Source organism: Fukomys damarensis, unplaced genomic scaffold (assembly GCF_012274545.1).
Source record: "Fukomys damarensis isolate Sample0158 unplaced genomic scaffold, DMR_v1.0_HiC HiC_scaffold_30, whole genome shotgun sequence".
NCBI classification, from domain to species: domain Eukaryota; kingdom Metazoa; phylum Chordata; class Mammalia; order Rodentia; family Bathyergidae; genus Fukomys; species Fukomys damarensis.
The window spans coordinates 49,521,867-49,527,113 of record NW_022900942.1 but is presented as its reverse complement, the minus strand read 5'-3'; the positions used below and the strand labels follow the sequence as shown (position 1 = coordinate 49,527,113).

The following is a 5,247-nucleotide window of genomic DNA, read 5'->3' as shown; positions in this document are numbered from 1 at the left end:
AAAAAAAAAAAAAAAAAAAAAAAAAAAAAAAGTATGGTTTGTGAAAGAAAATAGGGGCCTAAATAATTCTCAAGTGCTGGGTAGTTATATTCTTTGGTAAAGATAAGACTGGACTGATTTCTAGTAAAGATCATTATTGTTTTAATTATTATTCCAACTATAAACCATGTTTTTGAGAAATGATCTAAACACCTTTCTTTTACAAACAGAGCATTCAGAGTAACCTTTACTAAATTACATCTTGTTTCTGGTAAGGTCTTAGCATACTGTGTATGTAGTCTTAAACTCTAGTTTTACAGATCAGTAAACTAAGGTTCAGAAAAGTGAGTTGTCTGCAATAACAGAGCTAATAAATATTTGGATTATTTTCTACATAGAAGTTCATTTCTCGCATTAGTACCTGAAGAGGTAGTTGGAGAAGTTTTGGGATAGCTTTGCTATCCCAGGATATCCAGACAGCCAGGTTCTTACAGCTTGTTGCTTTGCTATAGGCATTATGAGGTTGCTCTCCTCCCAGTGGTCTGAGAGGAAAGAAAGAATTGCGTAATCCCTTGAAAGACATGTTCTGGAGGTGAGTGCAATTTTCTTAATGGCAGAGTTCACGTCTCATTGATCCTTCTCTTCCCTATGGTGCCCTTTATGCAATAGGATCGTGATATTTTCTTACAGAGTTAGCTGTACTTATGCTTGTAATAAAGTGTGTTATCCTGGATAAGTCACTGCAGGGTAGGGGAATGTTTCCATTGAAATAAGGATAATTATAACTTTATTTGCATTATAATGCAGTTGTAAAGATAAAATAATTTGGAAAATGTGCTGCCAATTTTAGGATACTTGGTTTGTGAGGTTTCACTGTTGGCTACTTTGTTAGCAATTTAGAGACACTTAATCAAGATGGAATGGACTCCAGTTTGTATTGCATGATATTTATAGTAGTGTTTTGGCATACTGGTGCCAAATGTTTCATATTTCAGTGAAACATATACAATATCTACTATTGCTTATCTAAAATTTCATCGGAAGTTAAGAAAAGGGATTCTGGTTAATGTTCTTCATTCAGATGCCATCATAAGATATAAAACTACTGTTGCTTGATGGAGCAGAGCCTGTGTTGATTTTAATATGACCTGTGCCACTGACTAATGTTGTCCTCTAGGAGCAGGGATTTTCCTGATGTATAGTATACCAATAAGTAAGTTATTCTTCAGTAAATGAGACGCTTTTTTTTCCTCTTTGGATCATATTTATAACTCAAGGAGTGTATATCTCCAGCTAGCTCATACATGTTAGCCACTGTAGCCATCTGACTGTATGATCTTGACATAGAGTTTTCTTTGCTGTCGCATCTTCTAAACTAATACGTGTTAATGTGTAGTATACTAACACAGTACACCTGATAATTGTCTAATTGGCATTGCACTTTAAAATCCTATCTATTTATACTATCATCTAAGTTTTTTTTGAAATTTGATTATAGGCTTTAAATACACAAAGTAAAATTTTAGAGAATATATTTCAGTGAGCATACCTTTGTTTTCTCTGTGGCGGCCTACATTTACATATGTAGGAAATAAATAATTTGCTAGAAAATCTGTGTTATTATATTTGTACTATCATCACGATTCTCACAATTTAGTATTTATTGAACATTCATAGCATGTTAGGGGTTTTCCATTATACTGAAATAGTTTTGCTTCTTGTTAAACTAAATGTATAATAGAATATATTTTAGTTTTGAGTAGTTAACTGATTTTTAAGATTCTTATAAATTAGAAATAATGTCTCAGTTACTGTTGTTATTCCCATAACTCCCACCCTAATACTTGTTTGTCATTTAAGACATAAATTGTCACCTCTCTTGAGAGACTTTCCCTACAGTGCTCAGGCAGAAGTATCATTGCTTCTTTTGTTTTTCATAGAAAGTTTTTACTGTATCATTATGATAGTTGTTTTGTTTAGATACTTTTCTCTCAGCTAAAGTATGAGTTCCCAGATAGCATAATCTCCACAGTTCCTGGTTCATAATGGGCATCACAGCAGAGGTTTATTTGAATGAACGTATATTACTTATGGATATCTTTAACTGATATCTACATAAGGGATAGGTTGAGAAAACTGATACAATTACTGTTTTAGTTCAGAATCTCAGGTTATGTAACAAGGATGAATATGTAAAACATGAGGACTTAAAATTTTATGAGGTAAAGCATTATATATTGCTAGGCACCAAGAAGTATGTACATTTGAATAAAGCCTGCAAAGACTATCCCTTTGATTTTTATATCCCTGTTCATTTTAAAATAACATTTCTGAGGGGCTTTTCCCCCCTAGGTGAATCATTCATTCTTTGCATTATCCTAAGTGAGGGGCATGTCACTTTTTATGAGATACAGTGAAGTTAGTGAAGGCTGTCCAGAAAAATATAGTGTTAGTTTAGTATAAATCTGAGGTCCAAATCTGTCTAAAAGATTTTTATAGATACTTGACATCAACAGAATCCTTTAGAGATATCTTTTAAAGATATTTGACATCAACAGAATAATTGAGTTGGGAGCAAAAGAATATACCAAGTGGGAAGCCTGGACAGTATAGCAGGTGTGTATTTCCAGGCTCTTACATTTAATAGAAACTGAATGTAAGTGACAAGGATGGAATGGATCTAGCCATTAAAGCTAGTGAATGGAGATGAGAAGACAGAATTCTATTAACTTTAAGTGGAATTATATAGAATGAGCAATTTTATAGATAGATGTTTGCTTGATGCAAAATTAATTAAGAGTTAATAATGCTGCAGTGATTTAACTCACTTAATTGTATTTTAAACGAATCCTGGAAATAGAGAAACTTGGTAAATTTTTGTATTGGGATCGATGGCGGCGGTTGTCAGTGTTGCATTATTTAAGGTGAGAGGAGAATACGAGAACTAGTTTTTAACCCTATTTTAAAGGACCTAAGATATAAAAATAATTAAATTCTCTGATGAAACTATGAATAGTGTAGGTAATGTTTATCACTCTGTTTCTAAAAAGTCTATCAGTAAGGAAAGAGGAGGGAAAATTGATTTTTAAAAGGTATTTTCAGATTCGTTTTTGGTTATGATGGCTCTTGGGACTCCATTGATCATTTAATATTTTTCCTGCAATTTAGAGTTGTTTTCCCTCCTGATTCCTGTCCTTATTTCCCAGATAAGCGAGGACAGTCACTTGAGAGCTCTGTAATCAGTAGAAATTTGGATAATGTAATCAAGATGATGATGGCAGCTAGGAGGATGAAGCTGGGTCCACACTGTAGGATTCAGGCGGAGCCAAGGCACAGGTGGTAAATGCAAAACAGTTTCAAGAGTTCATCTGCCATTGCTGTTCTACCTCCTAGAAAAAGCTAGTGCTTTTTAAAAAATTGCTGTCAGAATAGTTTGATCCTGTCCACCTAGTTTCGATTAGCCTTGGAAAGCAACATTGTGTTTTCTCTCTCCCTTTCAGGACAAACTATGTTCCCTTTGGGACCACCTCACCTACCTTAGGAGGCAGCATCAGGCCTTCATAGGCTCTAAATTTGCATCCTACTATGGAAAAGATCTTTCCTTGAATGTTTGCATTTTCACCTTGAGAAGGTGATATATGTAGAGGATGGGTGTAGCAGCTGTAAATAAATATGATAAAGTAGAAGAGTGGTTTTGGGAGTTTTACTATATATACACATATATAATATTTTCCAGTCTGGTTTCAGACCCCGGCATGGCTTGGAGACAGCGTTGGTGTGTATGAAGGATCTTCCTCGAATGAAGGATTTGGGACAACTTTCCGTGATGATTATATTAGAGCCTCAGCTGCTTTCGTGTTGGTCATGAGGTGATGCTGAACCGAATGCTTGAACTAGCAGGCGTGGCTGGGATTGCATTGGAGTGGTTCCGTTCATTCCTTCCGGGTAGGTACCAGCTAGTGATGTGGGTGCAATGGACATTGAGGGCCTTCCCATATGGAACCCCATAGTGGTTCCTCATTCCCTGGTTCATGTTTAGTGGATATGAGGATAAGAGGGCAACTGGACACTCGAAGGCCAGGCAGTGCGATCTGAATGTCTGAGAAGAAGGTTATAAGAGTGATTTCCAGATTGACGTTGCTCACATACGTTATTTCTGTTTTGTCAGTGTGATAGCGTAGGCTAGCATGGAAACTGAGAAAGCGTGACTTGTTGGAAAGTGAAAATATGGGAGGCTCTGGTGTGCTTTCTAATCTCTCTGAATTAGTTTGTGTAAACCATGGCCATGTTTTAAACACAAAATTTATCTAATCATAAAAATCCCATTACGGTATTAGGTGGACATATTTTATTTTCCTTTCTGCTGTATCTCCAGAGCCTTCTTCCCTGTGAACATTGACTGCATCTCCATGTGTTCTCGCTGAAGTTTTAGTCTACCCATTCACCCTTTTGCTTGGGGCTGTTTTAAGCAGAGCAGCCTGACTGCATTAATAAATATTTTTGAGGCTGATGGCTGATTTTTCCTGGTGAGTGTTTTGCTTTATCTTCACTGAAAGCACTTCATTATTTTGTCTCTTTTACTGAGAATCAAATTGAGTTGTACTTTTAAGGAATTTTGCAGTATAAATACTGCCTTTTCTTCTCCTGAAACTACTCAAGCATTCTAAGTTTTTACAAGGAATATGCTAGCATTTCTTCAGTTTTGGACGTGTTCCTTAGAAATTTGGTGCCTCTTCTTGGTTATTTATATGATTTCAGTTATTTTCCTGTAGAGCAATAAAACACTTGTCTAATGTGGAACATAGAGGAAGCTTATTAAGACTAAGAGTAAAATATAGGTAAAGAAATGAGAAGAAGAAGCACAGATACATGTGTCTATGAATATCATTAGACCTATCTGTTGAATGCCATTTTGGGAAAAGGGCAGGAAGCTAAGATTTATGCAGTTAGTGATCAGTGTTAGACACTGAGCACAGCTTTTCTGTTTTTTTGGCTCATTTAATCCTCCAGGTGATAGTGAGAAATGGGTGCTATTTCATCCTTTTACAGACAAGAAAAATTGATACTGAAAGAAGTTGGGTATGAGCCTAACTATACACAATCTTAAGTGGAAGATCTGGCATTTGAGCCTAGGCAGGCTGATTCCAAAGCTCAGTATTTCTATCACAGTGAGCCACAGGCAAATGTCAGACTTGAAGTGGAGGTCCCCAGAGAAAACAACAAAAACAACAAAAAAAAAAAAAAAAAAAAAAAAAGGGGAACGGCCCT

General features: G+C 35.8%; 1 protein-coding gene across 1 annotated transcript in view; it reads left to right on the top strand.

Annotated features, from left to right (window-relative positions):
- Asxl3 (ASXL transcriptional regulator 3) overlaps window positions 1-5,247 on the top strand; it is a 134,887-nt gene that overhangs the window by 13,771 nt on the left and 115,869 nt on the right. The gene's annotated exons all lie outside the window — the stretch shown is intronic.